Source organism: Triturus cristatus, chromosome 1_2 (genome assembly GCF_964204655.1).
Source record: "Triturus cristatus chromosome 1_2, aTriCri1.1, whole genome shotgun sequence".
In the NCBI taxonomy this organism is placed as follows: domain Eukaryota; kingdom Metazoa; phylum Chordata; class Amphibia; order Caudata; family Salamandridae; genus Triturus; species Triturus cristatus.
This window is the reverse complement of record NC_140580.1, coordinates 27084154-27109880: the sequence shown is the minus strand read 5'-3', so window position 1 is coordinate 27109880 and position 25727 is coordinate 27084154. Positions and strand designations below refer to the sequence as shown.

The 25727-nt window shown below is 43.0% G+C and overlaps 1 protein-coding gene across 3 annotated transcripts in view; it reads left to right on the top strand.

Moving 5' to 3' along the window:
* PPFIA4 (PPFI scaffold protein A4) overlaps positions 1-25296 on the top strand; it is a 3163248-nt gene extending 3137952 nt beyond the window's left edge. For all 3 annotated transcript variants that reach the window (XM_085600211.1, XM_085600208.1, XM_085600219.1), the window contains one exon: positions 22326-25296. The gene's annotated coding sequence lies outside the window, so the exon portion shown is untranslated. The remainder of the gene's footprint in view (positions 1-22325) is intronic.
* Positions 25297-25727: the final 431 nt, after the last annotated feature.

The following is a 25727-nucleotide window of genomic DNA, read 5'->3' as shown; positions in this document are numbered from 1 at the left end:
TGCGGCTCCTGCAGTGTGTGCCCCTTCACCAGCACATACAAAACTATCCCCCTGACGGACACTTTCCGCTGGGAACTGCGTGGCCATACCAATTGCAACACTTCTAACTGTATCTACTTGTTGAGATGCCCATGCGGTCTGCAGTACGTAGGCATGACCTCCCGCCCTGTGAAAATCCGCATCTCTGAACATAGAAGCAACTTCCGTTGTAAGAAAACAAACACCAAGATGTGCAGGCACTACCTAGAACAGAACCACACGGCTGACTCATTGTCCTGGTTAGTTCTTGAATCCTCCCAAGACAAATCCAAGCACAGTCTTTTTCTTAAGGAACAGAGGTGGATACATCGCTTATCCACCGACAGCCAGGGATTGAATGAGGATATACCGTGGAGTGCTCTGTGAACACATCTCTTCCAAAACATCCCTGATCCACCCAGCGAACTATGCTAAGTTCAGTGTATACCCGCTGTCTTGGTCGTACAACAGTTATCATGGCCATTACACATACCTTGGCGTACCACACTTTATAAGGCTAATCACTACCCACCTATCACTGAGCGACACCGCCATTTTAGTGACATTACCCTGAATGTGTTCACTAATTTTTATACACTACCCTCCACTCCATCATGGCTGCCCGATTCGCGAGGGAAACCACATGATCTACGGGCGGATCCTACTTCCTGTTTGGGATCAGTGTATACCTGCTGTCTTGGTCGTACAACAGTTATCATGGCCATTACACTTACCTTGGCGTACCACACTTTATAAGGCTAATCACTACCCACCTATCACTGAGCGACACCGCCATTTTAGTGACATTACCCTGAATGTGTTCACTAATTTTTATACACTACCCTCCACTCCATCATGGCCGCCCGATTCGCGAGGGAAACCACATGATCTACGGGCGGGTTCTACTTCCTGTTTGGGATCCTGTGGAACACACCCTGGGTGCTATTTAATGAGGAGGAACACGACCAGCTTTCCACTATCCGGACCCGGTGAGATGGGTAGGCTTGACTGGCCCTGACACGAGCAGTAGAAAGTAAGTGTACCGCCTTCTAAACCAACAGAGATTTCCAACCCTTATGACTAAAACCTCTTTACCGCACTGCAGGGTCCTATTGCCTGACTATTTTCTAACTATTTTCCTGTTATTCTAATAGCGGCCCTGGGAGGAATAAACAGCAGTTTTGCATTGTGCGCTTTTACAGCTACCAGGAATTAATATCCGTTTTTGACCAGTACTCACTGTGACGCTATCTTTGCAATATCTTTATAATACAACTACAATTGGAGCGTCTCCCCATTGTTAGATACCAACCCAGCCCAGTCCACTATCTACCAACTGGTTACCTCTGGCTGGATAGAGGATATTTAGATTACTCTCACGTAGTGCCGTGTAGTGCCTCAAACACATACTACTTGGCCAATTTTCCACCATTTGGCTTTCTACCCCTAGACAGAACGCCTGCACCGAGGCAGCAGGATACATATGCGCCCTACATTTGAGTTTACCTCTCAATACCATCCCACTTTTGTCCTTTTCTTCCCAGCCTGAAAGGTTATGGCTTCTCCCTTGATGTCAGTTCAACCGGGTACTGTTGACACCCTATAACTCTAACCCTTAGGTGAGCAACAGTATCACCGTTTCCATAGGTGCGTGTAGTAGTTCTAATGGATACTGATGCTACCAGCTTTTTAACTTGGTTTTAATCACATACTAGTCACTATTTGCACTAGTATGTCACTTCTTCACAGTGTGTTCACGGTCACTACAGGGTCACATGTTGTTACTTACCTGTGGTAATGTTCTCCTTTATCTTCACTTTTTAGGTAGGAGCAGTGTCATACAGGTAGTACAACTTATGTGCTGTATTTAAACTGATACTAATCATTAGGTCATGTTTTGTAGATTGTAGTTTTTTACTAGGTCCTGAAGAATCGCAGTCATTGTACTAGAAGCGAGAAACATGTTGACCACACCATTTGCACTCTAGCCCTGGTCCATTCCGGGAAACCATAGTCCCCCTGAGTACCGGCTATCCTTGATTTTATTTGTGGCAGAGGACCACCAGAATAAAAATTGCTTTCCGGTACCTTAGGCCACATTTTATCCTCACCCACACTATCTACTCTGTCCTGGCCCCTCACCCCCACTTCACTCATAGGCAGTTGGATAAAAGATCTCCGATAAAGGGCCCCTCTTAGAGGTGAGCCCGTTGGGCATTGCACCGCCTGCCCGACAAGGAGCATTGCCGATGATGAAGCATGACACTCGCAAGGGTGTGTGAGGCCATTATATCCAACTAATTGGATACCCAGGGGTTGTTCTCCATTGAGCACTAACCCTTTTTCCCTAGTGATCTTTTCCTCTTTCCTGTCCTAAGGAACAGCCCAGTCATCTCTTTTTGTTGCTTTCATATCTGGGGCTACGACTGTGGCCGGACCTTCCATTCTCTTGTGAATGGTAATTAATGCCCTACTGGATCACAATTGATCCTTGTCTTCCCCTACCTTTTGTCATATACCTGGAAGAGGGCCAGCACTAGCCCTGGCAGCTACTTTGTCCTGACCAGAGAGAACGGCATAGATCTTGAGGGGGTGAACTCCTCTAGATCTTTTGTGAAGGCAAAAATGGATGCAGTGGCGGTGGAGGTAGGTCTTCTCCAGGAAGATCAGAAAAAGATGAGAAAAAGGATAACCCAAATGAAATCATTGATGCAACAGTTGCAGCTACAGGCAGCTGATCCTCTCCACAAGGTACAGGATCTCACAGACTACCTTCACATCGTCAAGGAGAGGACCTAGGATGCTGAGGGATGTTTGAGGCGCAGCAACGTTTGACTGGTGGATCCCCATGGGTGCATAGAAAAACACACTATGGTGGCCTTCCTGGAGGACTGGCTGGTCAGGACAGAGGTGACCCCTGGACCTTTCTTCTTCCTGGAGAGGGCACACAAGCTATTGGCGAGGATGCTGCACCTAGTGGCCCATCCTAGACCAATGGTGGCTCAGCTTCTGCCTTTCTGCGATCGAGACATAATTTTACAGGTGAACAGAGTTACATAACATTATGTTGTTGGTGGTAGTAAGGTCATCATATCCCCTGATAACACCCTGGCAATCTGGAGAAACCATGCCTCCTTCATTAGTGACATTTGTGAACTGTGGGACTTAGGACTGTAATATGCCCTTCTATTCCCTGCCAAACTAAACATCACTAATGACAACAGATCCTTTTTCTTCACTGATCCGGTGGAGGCATGGAATTGGGCAGGGGGCCATGGCTCTCCCTCACAGGTAGGGGCCTCACAGCAATGGTCTCACCATGACCACAGGTTCAAGGACAAAAGATAGAAAAGCACAGCAGATGATTTGATATGACTCTTGGTGCAATGCATCCTGGTATGACTGTACCGGAACATGGTCTTGGGAGCTGAAAGAGGCACCTGTGATTCGGGGTTGGTTACAACTTTTCCCATTGTTCACCTGGGGCATGCCATGTTGGACATATATCTGTTTCATTTTCTCCCTTCCCAGAATGAAGGCAAGAACCCCATGGGCATCTCAGGTGTTACTTTATGCTGATTGGTGAATGGCCCTGTCAGTGCTGACTGGTAAATGGAGTGGCGTCTCTGCATTTAACCCCTCTCCTAGTGACATCAGTTACTTGTTTTTCTCCTCCCTCTTCTACATTTATTCTGCCTTCTTGACTGTTTTTCCTCCCGTTACCCCCCTGTCTCCTGCACTTTGAGGATGTGTTCTATCTGTGTTACTGTATGATTGGGCGGGGTATGTTTCTTAAACCAGCCCTGGGTGGAGAGTTGTCGTTAGGTATGTTGATTTACTTTTCTGTTCTGCTCTTTGAAGGCAACTTACAAACATCTGTGCAGGATGGCCCTTCAGTTTCTAGTGCATTAGCTAAAATTTAGCCCCTAGGCATAGCTTTCAGTCGGATTTGATGGGTAACCCCCGGGGAGGAGCTCCCAGCCAGTGTTTGGAAGGACCCCGGCCACATTACAGTGCAATATGGCTCACGTTAATAATTTTAATGTCTTTCCTTGGAACATCAGGGGAGTTGATCAGCCAGCAAAGTACCATCCCATATACTCAACTGTTGGTTACCAACGGGTGGTATGTACTTGTGTCCAGAGGGCATGATGGGTTCACCATTCACATCCTTGAACTCCACTCCCCCAGCATAGGGCAAAGCGTACACTTACACACCTTGGAAGAGGTAGTGGGAGAGGAATTTAATTGTTTGCTTGATACTGGGGTAGGCATGTCTCATCCACCCCTGCATGGAGTGCAGGTACACAAGGCATTCTCAAATATGGGTACCTGGGCCAGCAATAGGAATTTATTAGACACATGGAGACAGGCACAAGCCCTGGCCAGGGAATATTCCTTCTTCTCCCATATCTACACCCTACACAAGAGTATAGACATGTTTCTTACCTCCCAACACCTTTGTGGGGCTGTGCACAACACTGAGTACTTAGCGATGACTCATTTGGACCACTTCCCGCTCCTGCTGTGATTGTGATGGGGCCCATCAAGGGAATTATTTCTACTTGGTGCTTGTAGAGCTCAGGTTTAGGGGATGCCATATATCGCGGTACTATCAGGGACAAGACTATTCAAAATCCATGTAGGTTCAGCCTCTAATCCACTGATACAAGGACATGCTTTCAAAAACATTTACACGAGGGATCTGTATTAAGATCTCTTCCAGGATCCGCTCGGCCTTGCATGCCCAACTGGCCCAGGCACAGCATGACTTATACGCACTAAAACTTCGGTCTATGTCGGATGGTGAGGGGCACTACCTTTTGGTACAGAAGCGACAGCAGCACACTGATCTGAGTGCACACCTGGCTCAAAACGACTTTAGGGAATACATGGTGGACAGACACTCATAGAGTGACAGGGAGACTTCTTGTCAGCCATGTGCAGGCAGGGCATCGGTGGTTTGTGATCACTGCCATTTATCACCCCGGGGCACAATGTGTACACATCCAGGCAGGCAGGCATTAACACAGTGTTCATTGACAAATATCGGCCTCTGTATCGTTCCCCAGATGAGGTGAGTGAAGATCAACAAAAGTACTTCTTAAATGACACTCACTTGAGGACACTGGCCCTTGAGGGTACACTTGAAATGTAGGATTCCTTTACCGGATGAGAGCTAGCCTTCACAGTCAAACAACTTGTGGAAGGAAAGATGGTGGGGAATGACAGCCTCCCTCTGGAATATTTCAAATGCTATTCAAATGTTAGCACTGGTATACAAAGCGGCCTGGGAGGCTACCTCAGACTTCCCAGGAGGCCCTCATTGTCATGCTTCCCAAGCGCACGGGTGGCTCCTTGGACAGAAGTCATACAGACTGCTGTTGATTCTTAACCTAGACTCTAAAGTCTTCGGGAAGATAATAGTGAATACATTTCAACCCCACCTGCCATCCCTGGTCCACCCTGACCAGTGCAGCTTTGTACCAGGCAGGAGCACATCTACAAACATCATGTCCTTGTTCCATGTACTGGATGAATTGCTGGCATGGAAACCATGAGCTGTAGCAGTCTCTATAGACCTGGAGAAAGCATTTGATAGTCTCGCCTGGCCCTTCTTATTTACTGTGTTGCGACACATGGGATTCCGCAGTGAGATGCTGTATGCAGACCGAGTTGGATGGGTTCAGACTGGGCAAAAATACTCAGAGTTATGACACATATACAGGGGCACGAATGCCTACTGTCAACATTGCTGTTTGCTCTCGCAAATGAACCACTAGCATTCAAGGTTCTCTTCTAGGGTGCCAAGCAGTGGTGGGCAGAACTCGGTGAGTTTCACTTCACAAAATTCCACAGAGTTACCTAAAACGAGTTCCACTAGCGGCAGAATTTTGGTATGTTGTGCTGATTTTTAGCACCAGAAGCTTGTCACGCAATGTAAAATCAGTACGAACAGCACCACGCTGTGTGGCAGAGGGCACTGCTTCTTCCAGCTGCTCTAGTAGATTTTCTACTCGAGCGGCAGCGTTCTCAACCCGAGCAGCAGCCTTTGCAACACGAGCGACAGTGACCTGCCATGATCGCCGGCGTTGAGAAATTGCGCGGGGACTTATGCCAGTGGTAGATTTTCTTGCTTGCCAACTTAACATTGGCGAGCCACGTGTGAGAAAAATTTCACCATGCAGTGGTTGATGACGTTTTTCCAGAACTCACTGCTCCAGGTCGAGCGCAGAGTTGCCAAAACTCCGCAAACTCCTCTGGTGGAGCGGAACTTACAACCCACCCCCAGTGCCAAGCATGTCAACAGAGTTCTCATGAATGGAGCACTAATATCCCAGCTTATCACTCTTACAGCCAAAACATCAAAGAGCTGTACCCCTTGCACATGCTTACACTTATTCAAGAGATCAGGGTTGTCAAATAAATGCCATTCTCCCTGGTTTTCATGATAGAGACTTTTAACTGCAGATTCCTCACCTTAGAATATTCCTCAGGCATCAGATTGGATTTGGAAGATCTTCAGCAGTAACCAATTGTCTCTGCATCAATGACATCCACATTGGAACTGATGATGCGTGTGCCCAAATATGCGCCACTCTGGCACACTGACATCAATTTCCGTGCCAAGAGTGCAGTGACATGTAAAAACCAATGTTGAAACAGTGTGAAGTCTCTAATGGGATCTTTAGGTGAGGAGCCCAGTTCGCAGAGTGGAGAAGGTCGGTGAGGAATCTGCGGTTAGATAGAGAATCTACTAGAAAAAACATTAGTCAAGGAAAGTAACTTATTCTTCTGATAGAGACTTTTTACAGAAGATTCCTTTCCTTAGAATAAATACCCAAGCAATGCTTGGATAGTCTGTGAACTGGCTTGAACCAAAGAGTCCTGGAGGTGATTAGTGAAAGTGTGGGGAGGCGTCCACGTAGTGGCTTGGTAGATGTCCAGGACAAGTACTCATGCAGTAGTAGCGCCCAAGGCCCTGGTGCAATCCGTCCTCAGGCACTCAGGATGTTAGGAATACGGGGCTCCTCAGGGTCCGGGCGACGTAACAGGGGTCCACCTCCCGATATCCCCGGACTCCAACCAGAAGGTAACAGAGCCCAGAGGCGATCAGGTGAGGGAAAAAAGGAAGGGGGGAAGGGACAGCAGGGAAAAGAATAACATTCATATAGGAGCAACGCTTTATATCTACTCTCATATAGGTCTCACTAGTGACAGCAATTACCATGTGTAGTGGGAGTCCTTCCCCGCGATCTCTGAGATGCCTCTCTCAGGACCACTAAACCATATCACTCCAGCACACAGACCTACTCCGTGTCTTTCAATGTCCACAACATAGTTCCGGCCACGCAACGCAATGGCCTTAGCCTCAGTCTTCCTTCAGACTAAGGAATCCTATGTCACTGCTATCCATATGACTCCAAGAACTCCTGGTAGGCTTCCACGGTGTACAACCGCCGCCGGCGTTCTCACCGTGGTACTGCTCCTTCACAAAGGGAGGATCAACACGCTAAGAGTCGTGCCTCAGTATGTACAATAGTACTCCTTGGTTTTTTCTCACCAAGAACACAGCCTTGTGGGGAAACGCGGAGCCCGCGCTCTCCCTGAATACCAAGTCAGGTGTAAGGACACCCGGTGTCCCTCTGCTCAGCCAAGCAAGAATATCTAAGCCAGTTATACCCCCTTTTCGGAATCTAACCAGAGAAAGCGCCTCCCCTCCTCGGGGTGATTGTGGGGTGTAGTAGGTTGTTTTAGCGCCCTTGGCCAATGAATCAAGAATGTGCACCTCCGATGGTGCCTCGAGGACAAATACCGCTTCTCTGCGGCAAGGGTTCAGTTCGCTCGTCCGCGAGCTGTGATACGAGCGTTGGTTACGGGAATAGGAGCCAGGGACGATTCCTACCTGCTCCGTGATCTTCGTTTCAGCCGCCGGCCGCGAGGAACACGCCCAACGCGTCCGTCTGCCGGGTGCCCTGGAAACTGGTTCTCGCCGTTGAACTGCGCAGCAACGCTCCTCTGCCACGTTCTCCGACCGTCCTCCAGAAAGTGAATAACGCACACCTCCGGCCGGGTGGGACGCCGTTTTAAGGACGTCTACTTCCGGGCCCCCGAGGCTGCTGGGAGATGTGGTCTTACACGCTAGGAAGGCGCGTCTGCCTACGATTCCTGACACAGGAGGCTGCTTCCTAGCTTATGCATTGCAGATCTTAATGCAGAGTACAATTCATCAAGACATAGTCCGTTTCTGCACAGCCTTGCCCTTCTCCGGGCCAATGAATCCAATGAAGAGCTCATCCTCCACTTGATGTTCTTTAGTGTGATCAATGTAGAAAGAAAGAGCTCTCTCTTTGAGCCCAGACAATTGAGTCTCTTCTCCTCCTTAGAAGGATAAGGTGTAGTGAAAAATGTTGGCAGCATGATGTTCTGGCCAACATAAAAGGGAGTGAACACCTTTGGTAAAAAGAGGTGCGTGTCCGTAGAACTAGTTGTCTCCCATTTTCCATGCCACCCTCATTACATTGGATTTGGGTTCCTGAATAAGAAGGATCCGCGTATTCCCACTTTGTACACCTTGCCCAAAATAAAAACACATAAAGACAGGGAAAAGCCACCAGGGAGGCCAATAGTTTCAGGCTGTGGTTTAGTTTCGGAACCCCTCTGTAATTATATTGACCTTTTTTTGCAGCCCTGGGTAACTGAGACACGGTCCTACATTCAAGACAGAATGGAAGTTATAAAATTATTCAAGAACCAACCTTTCAATAGGGAAAGACAACGACTAGTAACTCTTGATGAGCTTGCCTTTATGCCAGCATTCCCAAAGAGGAGGCACTGGATGCGGTACACGAGGTCCTCAACAGACGGTCTGGACCAACCTGGGTCCCAACCGAGGTCATTGTGGAACTACTTAGAATTCTGTGACCAAAAACTTTTTCCTATTTAAAAATGAGTACTTCTTACAAACAAAGGGAGTTGCGATGGGAGCTGGCTTTGCTCCTGACCTAGCCAACCTCTTCATGGATGCTTATGAAGAAAAGTTTCTTTACACCAATACTAACCCCTCTTTTAAACATATAACCCTCTGGAAAAGATACATTGACGATGTTCTGATGATCTGGACGGTGGAGGAACAGACTTTACAAGCATTTTTTATATGGCTGAATGGGAGGTCGTCTGACATTCAATTCACCATATCACACAATCAGAATGAGATCAATTTCTTAGATCTAAGTATTAAAACTATGGATGACATTTCATACACCACAGTATTTGGAAAATCAATGGAACGCAACACATTACTCAGGTACTCAAGTCACCATCCAAGGAACCTCAGAGATAACTTGCCATATGGGCAGTTCTTGAGACTCTGGAGAAACTGTACACGTAGAGATGATTTCTTCAAAGAAACAGATCACCTTCTGACAAGGCTAAATGATCGGGGGGACCCAAATGGCCTTTCAAAAAGAGCTAGAATAAGAGCATGGTACTGCCACAGGAAAACCCTGTTAGAAGTCAAAGACCCGGGTGTAGGGGACATAGAGTAGTCTGTGTATCCACATTCAACAACAGGAGGAATGAGATAAAAAAAAGTCCATTAATTACCATTGGGCACTTATCACAGATGAGATTGATACAAAGGAGAAGACTCTCTTTACTTTCAAAAGGGGACGCAACATGCGTGACTATGTAGTCAGTTCGTATCTGAAGACTCATCAAGCCCCAGATCTCAGGTCCCATCTCTCATTACCACCACTGGTGGGTCATTTGTAATGTGGCCAATGCAAGGCATGTGACCTCTCTGTGGAGAGGAAAGATTTTACCTACTCTGACCATACATCTACATTAAAACATCACGCTGAATTGCAACTTTACATATGTCATTCTATGCTATAACATTTCCCTGTGATCTGTTATATATAGGGCAAACAAGACAGAAAGATAAGACTTGGATTTTCCAACATTGCTATAGAATCTGGTGTACCATTGGTGGAGCAGTTCATTAGATTTGGACACACCGCAGAGAGTTTGAGATGGTGGACATTAGAAAAGGAAACATGCAACCCGAGGGAAGGTTTTCTGTCTGCCACTCTTAACTTGCATGGATGCAAGTGGATACACTTGCTTGACATGGTGGTTAAGGGTCCTAATGATTCTGAGGAAATATCCAAGCAGATTCCCTACTCTGTACGGGATAGAATGAGAATAAATTCAAAAGATAATCATCGATTCTAACATGCATTTTGGGCTGTTGCGCTTCTGCCTAATTTACAATGTATTCTACCTACACAAATGACGTTGGCATGTCCCACCATTCATTATGAAAGGTTAACCTATAAAAATGTGATCCTGGGAAACAACTGTATATTGACAAGATGGCTAATGTTATGATCATGTATAGTCATTGGACTTTTTACCATGCAACCTTGTACACAACTGTGACTGACCATAATCACTTACCCTAACATGTCTGTCACAGATTTATGCTTCTTATTACATCAATGTATTTGATGTGCACAAATGATGTTACTTTATCTAATGTGATAATTGGAGTGTGATTGGTAATATTCAATATTTGGGGTTGAGCTTAACTGCAATAGCTCTATACCCACCTGCAATTCTGTTTGATGGCTAGTTTATCCCATACCCACATGTGGAGCCACAACAGCCAAGGTACTCTGCTCATTACATTTCCCGCTCCAGATACACCAAGGACATGACATACACTTTATTTCAAATATAACGGGGTCAGATCTACTATCCTGGTCCTTGCACCATGCCCGCTTTTTAAGCCGGTTCAATTGAATGCTGCATTCCCTATATTTGTGTTACGATTTCCAACCATTACGTAATGTGGCTGGATAACGCGTGAGCCATGTGCAGACAACGTTCCCTCACATGCATTCCTCTGTCAAGTTGCCATGACAACTACTGACAGGAGAACTGACACTGGCTTGGAAATGCACACTTATGCTGCGCCAACCCTTTTCAGGTCTTGCCTGGCAATAGCAGCGCGCAAGTGCTGCCCTCGCCATGCGAGGGCCTTTTGTAAACTATACGATTCCAGAAGTGTACTTGGAGCCCGCCTCTCTCTTTCACTGACTCACGTCATCGTTTATGGTAAACGATGGCGGGTGATTGGAAATCTGGCTTCTTGGTTACCTCCTTGTCCACTTTTAGTTTATTTGTTCCCGTGACATGGGAGCTGCATTCCTTACAGCGCGCGCGCTCCACACATTAAAGCACATTGTCGCGATACAATATGTTCGCCAGTCCCGGCTCCATTGTACCTTTCGTTAAGACAGCAGAGGCCTATTGATTCCGTTATCATGACTCCATTTCCCCCTAGTCATCTTTGCAATTCCTGTGCCCTCTTGGCATCACAGTGTCGTCATAACACCCTCGTCACCGTAATTTCATCAACCCTCCTGACATCGACAAAATGTCATATCGTGACAGCAGAAGAGATGTGCATCAAATCCTCTCGCTTGCATTCCTGCAGCCCTTTCCCTCTCCACCCCTCCCACACGTGCCTCCTCCCACTGCCTAGAGCAACGTCCAGGGGTTCTCCGTAGCACAAGAGCGATCGCTGCTTCCTCTCTGCTCAGGAAATTATGTTCAGTAACAGAGATGTTCCCACACCTTCATTTGTCTTTTCCGACTGCGCCTCTTACGCAGATTCTGGACTCTCCCCGCCCCCTTCCGCTGTACGACACTGCCTTCTCCAAGTTAAAGTATATACATCAGGTATGTCTTCCCCTCTGGCCTAGATTGTGACTTGATTGTGTACCAGAGTTACCTGCCAACATAGCTGCTAGGCTACCGCATATAAACAAGAATTGCAGTACCCAAGGCGGATTTCAACTGAGGACTTGCACAAGTGAGTGGAAAGTCTTGCACACATGAGCGAAGCGAGCCAACCTGACATACTCTGAGCTGGTTCGGAATATTTACAAACAAGCATTTAAAATCCAATACGTCTCGCCTTTCATTAAGTTAAAGCCATTTGCTTTGTTATACAATACCATTAGCAAAGCAAATGGCTTTAACTTAATCAAAGGCGAGACCTATTGCATTTTCAATGCTTGTTAACTCTGCTCTCGATGAGCCTGCATCCTCCCATTATACTGGAATCAGGCAGTGGGAGCAGACGGATGCGGATGCTCCGTCTCTTGATGGTAATTGAAGTGACCTTTCCAAGCTGATATTGAAGCTTGGTATTTGCCATTACTAATTTTGTTTAACTGTGGGTAATTTCTTCTTCTTATGCCCTCTGTAGAAATACGAGGTTGCGTGGAACACTTTCGGCACATTTTTTCCTATCATTAAGAGTAAGACAAGGAATCGCTGACTAGCTAAGGTATTAAACTTTGTCTTGTGCAGGTTTTTAGACTGATATTCACCTGGGTGACAGATCTTGATTTGGTCTTTTCACAGTGAATTTCCTCCTGTATGTTCTCTTCAGATACATAAGAGGATTTTCGAAACACATTATCATTCAGTAAAGTATAAGGTTGTGGTCTTGTTCCACTGATCACTTTACAAGATGTTTTCAATTCTTTTAACCCATGGTGAATGGGGTATGTAGAACTAATTCCATTCCCTTGTACATATATACATTTTTCTTTCCAGTTACCCTCAGTAGAGGCTCCTCTACAGGAAAGTTTGACCCATTCTGGATTGCCACAGTTACCTATGGAGGATTTACCGAATCTTTTATGAGCCATCCATTACCCTTAGTAAATACAAGGCCGCCACACAAGTGAGAGGTGTATGAATATATCTCCTGCCTCACCCTGTTGATCTTTTTGATACTCAATATTGATACCCCCTTGAGATGATTTTCACTCACACTCTATGACTAGGGGTCGAAAAGTTGACGTACAGACCATTCATTCCATACTAGCACTTCACATATTGGTGCCCAATAACAAGGCTATATGTGTTAATTTATATACAAAGTTATTATGGATGCCTAATGAAGAAGAACAAATATTTCCTTTTCAATGTGTATTGTGAATGTTAAATGTTAGTTTATGTTGATTACATGGCACATATACATGTATGTAATGATAGATGGTGTTGAATAGTCTTGTGATTTTATATATTTGTATATGTAGTGTGCTACATGATATATGACTGATAATAAATCATTCACTTTTTTGAGCCTATAGTGTCAGTCTCAGTGTTTTTGTGTCTTTATGGTATACAGTGTGAACTATATATCATTGATTGGTTTTTCCTAGTGGTCAAGACAAAATAAAAGTACAAAAGTAATCCTGCCTCACTCGACAGAACCACTCATTAGCACATACTACCCTCATTACAGCTGCATCAGGCTCAATTTTCATATAAACAAGAAATGGAGCGAAATTTCATTCCAAGCCGGACGCACTGCACAATCCATATTCCTCAATGAAAATGCCATAATTTTATCCATGTTTATATCAAGTTTATTCAACTTATTTCAAACTCTTATAATGCTTGTTTCCTTTTGTCATGTTACATGTGAGGCGCTTATGTATCATAAGCTTCAAATGCGGCAGATATGCCCATCCAGGCCTTTTTCCACAGCATGGCACATACATAATACATCCTTAGTGATTGATCTTGTTTACCCAATGCATTTCGGCTTTTCCGTAAGCCTTCGTCAGGGGTTCACTACAAGTTTTAAAAAAACCAACGTTAAATTGTGAATTCAAACTTCTACATATACACAAAGTAAAACAGGTCATCGAAGAAAATCATCAAAAACAGGAAATATGCTTTGTTTTTACAATACATTCCATGACCAACGTTTTCCCTCTAAGTGCGTAACTGCACGCGTTCAACAGGTGCCCTAGGTAACCTCTATCAGAAACTTAACTCTTCAGTATTTTACCATATTCTAATCAGGAACCCACCAAAACCATGACCCTTAACCTCATGTTAAACCATATCGCCTGTTAAACATTCCCCATCAACCAAACGATGTAAACTATCCCCCATACCTTCATTCTCTATAAGTATGATCTCCTTCACAGCGCGATACCTCTGCGTTTAAAGCGGTGCTGCACTCGATAATGTCATCAGCCTTATTTGCTCATGTGTCTGAAACTCCTCCCATCCAAATCGGCCTATTATCTTCATCTAACCATTTGGTTCCGCTTTTTTTTACTACAAGTCCCATAAGGCACCATTTCTGTTAATTCGATCTCCTTAATTGAAAGTAACAACCATAATTCGAGTACAATCACCTGTTCCCTGTTGTCGTTAAATTACCTCAAACACCTTGACTGAACACCCCGCCCGCCCGTGAATGATAAATACATACGTCGGTAATGAAAAAATCCATTTCAATTTTTACGATTTTCAGCACATTGTGTATGTTAAAAATATACTCAGTTTAAACACTCAGTGTTAATGTATAGACCAAACTCAACAATCATCCGTGGGTTGCCTTCAAAAATGTTTCATAAACTTTCACTTTAAGGATCGGATATTGTTGTATCGTCTCACATGTAACTTTTTTAATTTGTTCTTTTATCTTCGTCGTCCATGGGTGCAATTTGTCCAAGAGCAGACAGTATTCACAATGAAAATAGAGGGGGGTGACAAGATGCACTCCTTTTTCTTCCAAATTACTTCACTTTCAAATTGTTTAAGTTTTTCGGCGTGCTGCCCGGAAAACGTGGTCTGCCCTCCACGTGTGTGTAATTACCAACAAGAAATGGAGCGAAATTTCATTCCAAGCCGGACGCACTGCACAATCCATATTCCTCAATGAAAATGCCATAATTTTATCCATGTTTATATCAAGTTTATTCAACTTATTTCAAACTCTTATAATGCTTGTTTCCTTTTGTCATGTTACATGTGAGGCGCTTATGTATCATAAGCTTCAAATGCGGCAGATATGCCCATCCAGGCCTTTTTCCACAGCATGGCACATACATAATACATCCTTAGTGATTGATCTTGTTTACCCAATGCATTTCGGCTTTTCCGTAAGCCTTCGTCAGGGGTTCACTACAAGTTTTAAAAAAACCAACGTTAAATTGTGAATTCAAACTTCTACATATACACAAAGTAAAACAGGTCATCGAAGAAAATCATCAAAAACAGGAAATATGCTTTGTTTTTACAATACATTCCATGACCAACGTTTTCCCTCTAAGTGCGTAACTGCACGCGTTCAACAGGTGCCCTAGGTAACCTCTATCACAAACTTAACTCTTCAGTATTTTACCATATTCTAATCAGGAACCCACCAAAACCATGACCCTTAACCTCATGTTAAACCATATCGCCTGTTAAACATTCCCCATCAACCAAACGATGTAAACTATCCCCCATACCTTCATTCTCTATAAGTATGATCTCCTTCACAGCGCGATACCTCTGCGTTTAAAGCGGTGCTGCACTCGATAATGTCATCAGCCTTATTTGCTCATGTGTCTGAAACTCCTCCCATCCAAATCGGCCTATCATCTTCATCTAACCATTTGGTTCCGCTTTTTTTACTACAAGTCCCATAAGGCACCATTTCTGTTAATTCGATCTCCTTAATTGAAAGTAACAACCATAATTCGAGTACAATCACCTGTTCCCTGTTGTCGTTAAATTACCTCAAACACCTTGACTGAACACCCCGCCCGCCCGTGAATGATAAATACATACGTCGGTAATGAAAAAATCCATTTCAATTTTTACGATTTTCAGCACATTGTGTATGTTAAAAATATACTCAGTTTAAACACTCAGTGTTAATGTATAGACCAAACTCAACAATCATCCGTGGGTTGCCTTCAAAAATGTTTCATAAACTTCCACTTTAAGGATCGGATATTGTTGTATCGTCTCACATGTAACTTTTTTAATTTGTTCTTTTATCTTCGTCGTCCATGGGTGCAATTTGTCCAAGAGCAGACAGTATTCACAATGAAAATAGAGGGGGGTGACAAGATGCACTCCTTTTTCTTCCAAATTACTTCACTTTCAAATTGTTTAAGTTTTTCGGCGTGCTGCCCGGAAAACGTGGTCTGCCCTCCACGTGTGTGTAATTACCAACAAGAAATGGAGCGAAATTTCATTCCAAGCCGGACGCACTGCACTTGGACAAATTGCACCCATGGACGACGAAGATAAAAGAACAAATTAAAAAAGTCACATGTGAGACGATACAACAATATCCGATCCTTAAAGTGGAAGTTTATGAAACATTTTTGAAGGCAACCCACGGATGATTGTTGAGTTTGGTCTATACATTAACACTGAGTGTTTAAACTGAGTATATTTTTAACATACACAATGTGCTGAAAATCGTAAAAATTGAAATGGATTTTTTCATTACCGACGTATGTATTTATCATTCACGGGCGGGCGGGGTGTTCAGTCAAGGTGTTTGAGGTAATTTAACGACAACAGGGAACAGGTGATTGTACTCGAATTATGGTTGTTACTTTCAATTAAGGAGATCGAATTAACAGAAATGGTGCCTTATGGGACTTGTAGTAAAAAAAGCGGAACCAAATGGTTAGATGAAGATGATAGGCCGATTTGGATGGGAGGAGTTTCAGACACATGAGCTAATAAGGCTGATGACATTATCGAGTGCAGCACCGCTTTAAACGCAGAGGTATCGCGCTGTGAAGGAGATCATACTTATAGAGAATGAAGGTATGGGGGATAGTTTACATCGTTTGGTTGATGGGGAATGTTTAACAGGCGATATGGTTTAACATGAGGTTAAGGGTCATGGTTTTGGTGGGTTCCTGATTAGAATATGGTAAAATACTGAAGAGTTAAGTTTGTGATAGAGGTTACCTAGGGCACCTGTTGAACGCGTGCAGTTACGCACTTAGAGGGAAAACGTTGGTCATGGAATGTATTGTAAAAACAAAGCATATTTCCTGTTTTTGATGATTTTCTTCGATGACCTGTTTTACTTTGTGTATATGTAGAAGTTTGAATTCACAATTTAACGTTGGTTTTTTTAAAACTTGTAGTGAACCCCTGACGAAGGCTTACGGAAAAGCCGAAATGCATTGGGTAAACAAGATCAATCACTAAGGATGTATTATGTATGTGCCATGCTGTGGAAAAAGGCCTGGATGGGCATATCTGCCGCATTTGAAGCTTATGATACATAAGCGCCTTACATGTAACATGACAAAAGGAAACAAGCATTATAAGAGTTTGAAATAAGTTGAATAAACTTGATATAAACATGGATAAAATTATGGCATTTTCATTGAGGAATATGGATTGTGCAGTGCGTCCGGCTTGGAATGAAATTTCGCTCCATTTCTTGTTGGTAATTACACACACGTGGAGGGCAGACCACGTTTTCCGGGCAGCACGCCGAAAAACTTAAACAATTTGAAAGTGAAGTAATTTGGAAGAAAAAGGAGTGCATCTTGTCACCCCCCTCAATTTTCATATAAGCCAGCTACTGAGCCTTGAGATTTCCAGGAAATCTGACGGGTTACTGATGAAACATTCCAGTGCCTTTCATGGTTTGACAATCTAATGTTCATCACCTTTTGGGGAGCAGAAGATGGAGAAGGAGTAGCTGAGGATGGAGAGGAAGCGTAATCAAAAATATTGGAAAAAAGAGCTGTGAAGGAAATACTGGAAGAAGATAGAGTAGTCAAATGCAGCAGATAATTCTAGAAGAATAAGAAGGGAAGAATAAGTGGAGTAGTTTTTGATGACAAGAAGCTCAGTTTCTGTTGAATGGGTGGAGGGAAACCCAGGTTGCAGGAGCAAAAGCCACGAGACGTGGAAAATTAAAAGCCGAGTACAGAAAAGACATTCAGGAAGAAACTGGAGGAAGGGGGAAAACTGGTATCGGATAGAAGTTGGATTGTATAGAAGAAAAAAATGTGGATTTTGTGAGAAGGGATAGGACGTCAGCGGTCTGAAGAAAAGAAGGCAGTAACCAGATTGAAGAGAGAGTTTAAAAACAACACATAGGAAAGAAAGAAGAGGAGGACAGAGCTCAGATATAAGAGTCTGAAAACCTTAACTCTCTATATTTGTTTACATAAACCTTTTCACAAGTTGCATTTTGTAGTATGTAAGTAGTAACACACTCATATACTACAAAATGCTGTTCTACAGCCGGAGACCTTAGTCTCTCCTATCTTTTCTGTGCGTAGATCTCTGCCATACCAGCAGAGATCTCCGCACACTTAGGTATATGTTACAGCAGCAAATGTGGGATGAACAAGAGGCTGTGGCTGGATAATAGGAAATCCTTACTCCGAAATGGGAGAGGCGTAAGACATTAAAGTAAGACTTTACAGCGAGGCATACTAATACAAACAACAGCCACAAAATAGCAAGACCATTGCTATTCATAAACGACTCTTCTAATGTTACTATAGCCCTAAAGCAAAATAGGTGTAACTGTACGACAGTCCAGCCATGGAGTAAATCAAGCACCACACATGTCCACTCATAGATACAGCAACACACTCCCACAGAAAACAATGGAAGCAGGACAATAAAATACACTGCATAGGAATTAATTTTAAATTAAATACATCATTTGACAGTTACATTATAAACATATTTTGAAAGTCTAAAAAAAGCATATAAAATTATTAATTATTTTAAAATACAATAATAAAGTTTAGTTAAAACAATAAATGAAACTTTTGAACTTCAGTTAGAAAATTAAAAATAATTCCAATTAATTCAACACATTACGTTTAACAAAATGTACTGCATGTTAAATGAAAATAAAAAAGTTGCTGAGGGCGGCATTTCTTTAATTATTGTTTACAAAATATGTATAAATAAATTCATATACTTCATTGTAACACATTTGGGCACCAAATGAGCTGTGTTAGCCCCTTATCTATATTAATAGGTGGTAACTGTTGATGCATATATATAATTGCCTAGGTTACATGTCTTCTGAAATACCAACAGAACGTCTTGATTTTGTACACTTGTGTGTATATTCTACAAAGTATACAGCCCTAGAAGTTACATACCTAATGAAGGCTTTATAGAAGTTGCATGCACGAGGTACCCAACTAATGCATAATATGTTTTTCGTTTTTTTTTATGACTGCACCAATTTTAAGGAAAGACGTAACATCGCACTGGCTTGTTATGTTGTTGGAATGTTTTGTATCTTAACAATGCTAATACAAAAATTAAAAAACCTTAATTGTAACACATTTAAAATGCTGAATTAATATTCTGTAACATTTTATTTTATTAGTTGTAGGTTAGTAAACTTTTTTAATGTATTTGTATTTCTATTAACCATTAAAATGTTTGTACTATTTTTTTTTTAGAATAATCAACTTAGTGGCGGGAATCCCCAACTATAGGTGCAATGTTACTAGTAACTTTATCCAAAAATATCCTGTTGTAGAAGACTTTACCCCCTAATATGAGGGAGTGGAGACATTTAAGTCTAATCCTTAGTATAAATCTACACTTAGAAAAAGTGAATAGAAAAAATGTAGTTACACCTAGATGTAGTAGTAGACATGTATGTGAATAAATACACACGGGTATTTTTAACTTTTTGAGTCGTGCAAACAAGGGTGAATGATAGTTATGTTATTTTAAACCACTCTGAATTCTTGATATCTGTGCAGATGAACATGATAGACATGTTGCATAGTTCTGCAGCTGCTAGTGCTTTGACTACTGAGTCTGAGAGTGTTTGTGACTAGGGTAAGTTAACCCTGCTACTGCACATACGTGATAACTTTTGTATGAGAGAGAAGCTTGCACTGTTTCTCCAATCCTGTACCTATTCTCTATGTCAGCAGAACCTGCGCTGCTGCTTTGTGTGGCGAAGCTGTTGTGTGTGGAAAGCTTGCACTGCAGACCTATGCATGTATCTGTCTGGTATTTTTATAGCACAAACCTAGGTAGTGGGTCCCTGTATAAGTTCAAAGGTAAAAAGATTGTCAATCAGTGATTGGAGCACCAGCTGGGTTCTGAGATTGGAGGTGGGTTGTTACTTTCTTGTGATGTAGTGTTGTTTGAAAAGGTCTGTCTTCAGGTACGGTTGGTACAATTCTGATGGATACAAATACTTTGTTCCAGATTTTGGGGACATAAAAAGAGAAGGCCGAATAGCTTATTTTTTTCTTTTTGTACTACTCCGTCTCCAGGCTGTTAGTGTCTTGACTGTTGGCATGTCCAGAGCACTGCTGTTGGTGTGCTTGTTAACCCTATAAACAGAATTGCCGGATATGATAGCTTTTTAGATGATGCGGCTAGTTTTACAGTAGGTGCATGCTGGCAAGGAGAGTCAGTGGAGTTCCATCAAGAGTGGATGTTACGTGATCATCTTTCTTCAGGCCGTTGATGAGGTGTGCTGTGGTATGTAGAATGTCCTTTTGAGTGGGAGTGTAAAGCCTGAGCACCATGGAGTAGGACGTACAGGACATGAACTGGAGTTCTGAAGTCACTTCATGGGAGCAATGGTTTCATTTTCTTCAGCAGAGATAGCTGGTACCCAGCCAATGTGGTTTTCTCTGCAACATGTTCCTAGAGAGTGAGTTAAGTGTCTAGGTTGAATTTGAGTGACTTGGCACTGGGTGAAATTTGGGGTTTGTCCATCATGGTTCATGTATTTAAGTACAATTTGGACTGGTTGCTGCATGTTGTTCTTGGAGAATAGTAGAAAATGTGACTTGGTATTGTGGAGATTCTGGTAGGTGCTTTACATTCACATCTGGCTAAGGGGCTTGTAGTGTTTGATGTGTTGGATGTGTGCAGTAGAGGAGACGTTTAAGTAGAGTAGTGTTTCATTTTTGTATTATATTGAATTTTGATACTAATATCAGTAAGTAGAGGCCCACAGGGCTCCATGTTGGAGTAGAAGGTGGCGAGTGATAAGATGGAACCCTAGGGAACTCTGCAGATGATAGCAATTTACTGGGACCTGGAGGTGCTTATGTTAGTGTACTGCTGTTGGTTGGATGAGTAGGAGGATAACCAGTGAAGTTCATTGCCAGGGAATCCAATTTAAAACTTCAGTTTGTGTATAAGAGTGGAATGTGGCTGAGTAATCAACAATATCAAGAGGCAGGACTCACCTCTATATAGTCAAGGGGGCATTATCTCTAATTTGTAATGCTACACTTTCCATGCTGCAGCATGATCTGAAGACAAATTAGAAGTCATGCAGGATAAGGTTGTTATTGATCTGATCTTCGTGTTGTGTATAGACTGATTTTTCAAAGACCTTGCCACTGAAGAGTTGCTTAGCAAAAGCAAGATCTTCAGGGTCTAGTGTGGATTTTATGCAGGAGTCAGATGATCTGCCCTGTCTTGAAAGCTTCTGGGAAGCTGCCTTGCACTATGAAGGTACTGACGATAGCGAGTAGGGGTGGAGAGCTTCTCTGAAGGGGACTTGGATGAAGGATGAGGGTAAGACATCATCGTCTAGGAGGAAACTTTGAGTGAATTGAGGCTATCAGTGAGATCTGTGAACAACAGGGGATTGGAGGATGGCTCTTGTGGGATGTAGCATGAAGGGTAAACTGTGAAAGGAAAACCGGCTCGGTAGTGTTAATGTGCTATCTGATCTTGCGCATTTTTTCACTGAAAAAGAGGTTGATGGCATTGAAGTTGTCTGAATTCCTGCATATTATAAGATTTTAATGTGAGGGTTTGTTACTCTGCTAGCCCACTCCTGATGTCTATTGCAATACTTATTTTATGGGGTGCTAAAGTTAGAGAAAGTGTTTTCCTTATTCAACTACAGTCATATTAGCTTCATCAATTTTTAAGCAGGTTTTCTTCTAATGTCGGGCCAACGTTTCTCAAAACCGTAGATCAGAATCTCAGTGAGGTCACCATAAGGACTGGATCAATTAGTAATATCTCTGTACTGGTGAGCAGTGAAAATAGAAGTAGTAGGTCGATACCACTGTTACATTTAGGTTGGTACAAGAAAATGACCTTGCATTAACAAACCTGTTGTGAAAACTCATTAACGCATTCCACCCTGGAAAAATATCTCTTTTGACAACTTTACAATGGAAATACTGGACTCACACTTTTTCTTTTTTTTATATATTACTTATGGCATTTTTTATACATAACAGTACAGACGAGTGGCATAAAAGATTGACCACTATAGACAGTACATAGCAGATCATAACTTTAAGAGAATAATAATGCCACCTCCCAGAGCGTAAGAATCCGGAAGAGGATGTGCTTGTAATCTGTTGTGTGTTGTCTTTTCTGTTCCTCACACTTAACTTTCAAGCTGAGGAGTCACTACAATGCTTCGACTATGCCTCCCACATCTCACCAATCAATTCTCTTTCTTTTTTCAGTACATTCCCTCTACCTTCATGGCTCCACGCAGGTCGCCTTTTGGGAGGAGTCTGGAGGATAGCTGCTATACACCCGCGAAGACCGCTCTCTGCTGTCCAGCACTAAAGATCCAACCGCACCCGGGTCCACACTGGACACTGACTCCTTTCAATAGACTCTGGGTACTCCTCATGATTGTAGGGTGCGTCTTTGTTTCCCGCTCTAGATATCTCCTCCGTGGTGCTCGTGTGGTGCTGTCTGACTGTTAACCCTGAACGTACATCAGTCTACAAGAATTACCCTTCGATGCAAGATGCCCTGTTCCATAACTCAAGGAGTGCTTCTTCCCCACAAATACTTCATATCTGCACATCTTCCTCAAGCATACAACTAAGGTGTGAGAAAGAAACAGGCTTTGAATGTGTGTTCTGGCTTTCTCTGGAATCAAAGTGTAATTGTTCTCTTGTTTCTTTTGCCAATGTTGATGGGCCTTGCTTTCAGTTGTCAGTGTCCTAGAGGAACATGTTGCTCTGAGTCCTTTGGCGGGGAGGCAGAGTGTACTGCTGAGATAGCTGTACTTGTCAAGGCTGGTGGCCCTTTCACACTTCTGAATGGCTGCTGCTTCGTATTGTGTTTCTGTGTGGCCTTTACTTCCAGATGATGGAAAACTGTGAACAGCTGAATGAATACAAGTCTCTTCCAACCAAGGTCTGGGAACCAATGTATGAACAGCTCGTGCCAGTGCTTTGAGGCCAGGCTCCTGTGGAAAGCTCAGCCTGAATGTATCGGTCAGAGGGGATTTCCTTGCTACTGAGGAGTGAGTCTTTGAAATATAAACGACACGGACAAGCGCTCCTGCATGTGTGACTCCATCAGATGTATGACGGCTAAATGTGCTTCCTATGGAGGGACAGCTGTTTGTTATCATCTTCAAATGCTCAGAAACATTGTTTGTTTGTTTTTATTCTTTTTTTTTAATGTGGTGCTCTGATTAACGCAAGATACAATTAATCAAGTCAGAAGTACTAATTGTATGCAGGATGGAAGGTTGAGATGACACACTCGCTTATCTGAAGTCCACATACTGCACTTTACAGCAAGTGCATTCGCTAACAGAGCTATCTTACTTACCTGTTCAAGTTTTGCAGCAGAAATAAACCGAGAACATCTTAATAACACAACAGAAACCATAAACCACCACAATGTTACCCTCAAAACACCTCTGAAAGGCAGTGAGGAAGACTGCAAAACATGACCACAGAAATCGAAATATTGAGTTATCTTTCGTGCAAGCTGAGGGAATTTAGTGAAGGACAAAAGCCAGAGCACCGAAGAATCCATTCCCTTCATATAATTCAAACCTTGAAACATGAACACTTCTGTAAATGTTCCTTGCTGTGTGAAGAGAAGGCATTTAGATAAAGCCATCATGTCCCATCTTGCACAGAAATGATCAGGATATGTTTATACTTAATTTGTACCCAGCTTATTTATATCTTTATTTAATTGTACAGTACTATGAAGGCCAGTTACTGCCATAACTGTTTTGTACAGTATTTAAATGTACTACTACTAGATGAAAGAGGGCACACTTTCAACAGTTACTTTTTCAGCTCACAACCTCAAGAGAGACTCTTTTTTTTAATCGAGTTATTCCCTGAATGGGAGAGCAGATCCCGGAAGCAGTCATGCCCCAGTGCAGGCGCCACCTCTTTTACCGTTCCAACAGGGCTGTAGACATAGTGAAAGGACTACTCTCGTTCATGCCCCCTTCTACATTCTTACTACATGAGTTGTAAGTAACTTCGGTCCTGTGACTTTATTGGTTTAGTAAAAACTGCTGTCTACTACATGTTATGTCAAACCTGGAGTCAAAGACAAGGGCATGGATAGCGGGCATTAAAGAATATGCGATGCCAGGATCAGCTTCCAAATGTCAAAACCTTTCTTTAAAATATATTTGTTAGCCACACCTGCTTGGTGGGGGCAGTTCTCCCCAGCAGGAGATTGCTTTTTAAAACATCTTTGCACTACACTGAGGTAGCATATATTATTCCATAGTGCTTTAATTAAATCAGCAAAAAAACACTGCCCTCCAAGGCTTACCCGCCCTTGAAGACATTTTTTTTAAAAACTCAAAAAACATTTGGCCAAAACTTCCTCACGATCTGGGGCTGGACAAGGTCCCATACACACCATGGACGGCTTCTACTTCGGCTGGCCCTACTCCTGTCCTATTGTCTGGTTGGAAACACATAAGCATTTTTTGTTTTTTAAAACTCCTATAACCTTGTATATAAACCTATTAGAATTGTGTAGTTGCCTTACAGAATCATCGGAAACTATTTTCTTGGTAACATGTTTTTGCCTCAGTCAGAACCACTGACTTTTTGAGCTGCCGGGGTTTGTGTTTTAATTTACATTTCCCTTCAGCCGTTTCTCATGTTTTAGCCACATGCGCTGTTGACGCTGTAACTTGTGCTTCCGTTTTTGTCTTTACAGTATGGACCTACAAATGTACACTTCTGCTCTCTTAAAAAACTAAGACAGGCGGGAGACCCACGTCACAGGACTCGAGTTATCAACTGTCATATGACGTTGATGATATTCAAATTATTCCTCAGCAAAGAGGATCGGTTAGGCGTGAGCTGATGTGTGGTGAAGTGCAGTCTTGGTTGAAATGATGCTACCTAACTCTCAACAATGCCACAATCGAGTTACTGCTTTGTGCTGCTCATCAGAAAGTTCTAGCGGCGTGAGAGCTGTGTCCATGCATCAGCCATGAACGCCTCTCTCTGTAATATCTACGATTTATGACGTACTGATTTCGAAAGCTGACAGGCTTCCCCTGGTTGTCCATTTTGCGCATGCGTTTTCCCATCAGGTAAGAATTCGCAGTTTTGTGTGCTCAGTTCCATGCTCAATAGTAACTCTTAAACCGGAAGTTCCTGTTTTGGGGGGGGGGGGGGGGTCTTTTTGATCACCTTCTCTCTAAACTGTTACATGTCTGTTGAAAATGGACCCTTAGCTCAAGTTTGAGGTGCATGCCAAAAAGAGGGCCACTGTGTGAATCTTGTTCACATATTTGTTAAAAGTCAGGATGGTTATTGTGTGTGACCAGGGCCTCAGCTCGCTGGCTACGCATTTCTCAATGATTTAATTATTTAACTAAGGAATGGGAGCTTAGACTCAACTGAGGTTATTCAAGTCATAGGGAGTCGAGGTTATCTTCTTAATAGTGGATGAGACCCGTTTTGAAAGCAAATGGAAGAATTCCTTGGGAGAGAAAGGCACTGCTCAATTCAAGACCCGACGGGGCAGCAAGGATAGCACGCGGTTTTAAAAGCTTCATTGGATTTGCATGGGGGGGTGGGGGAGCAAGGCCTGCACTCACCACCACAACGGGTCTGCTCCAGGGCGAG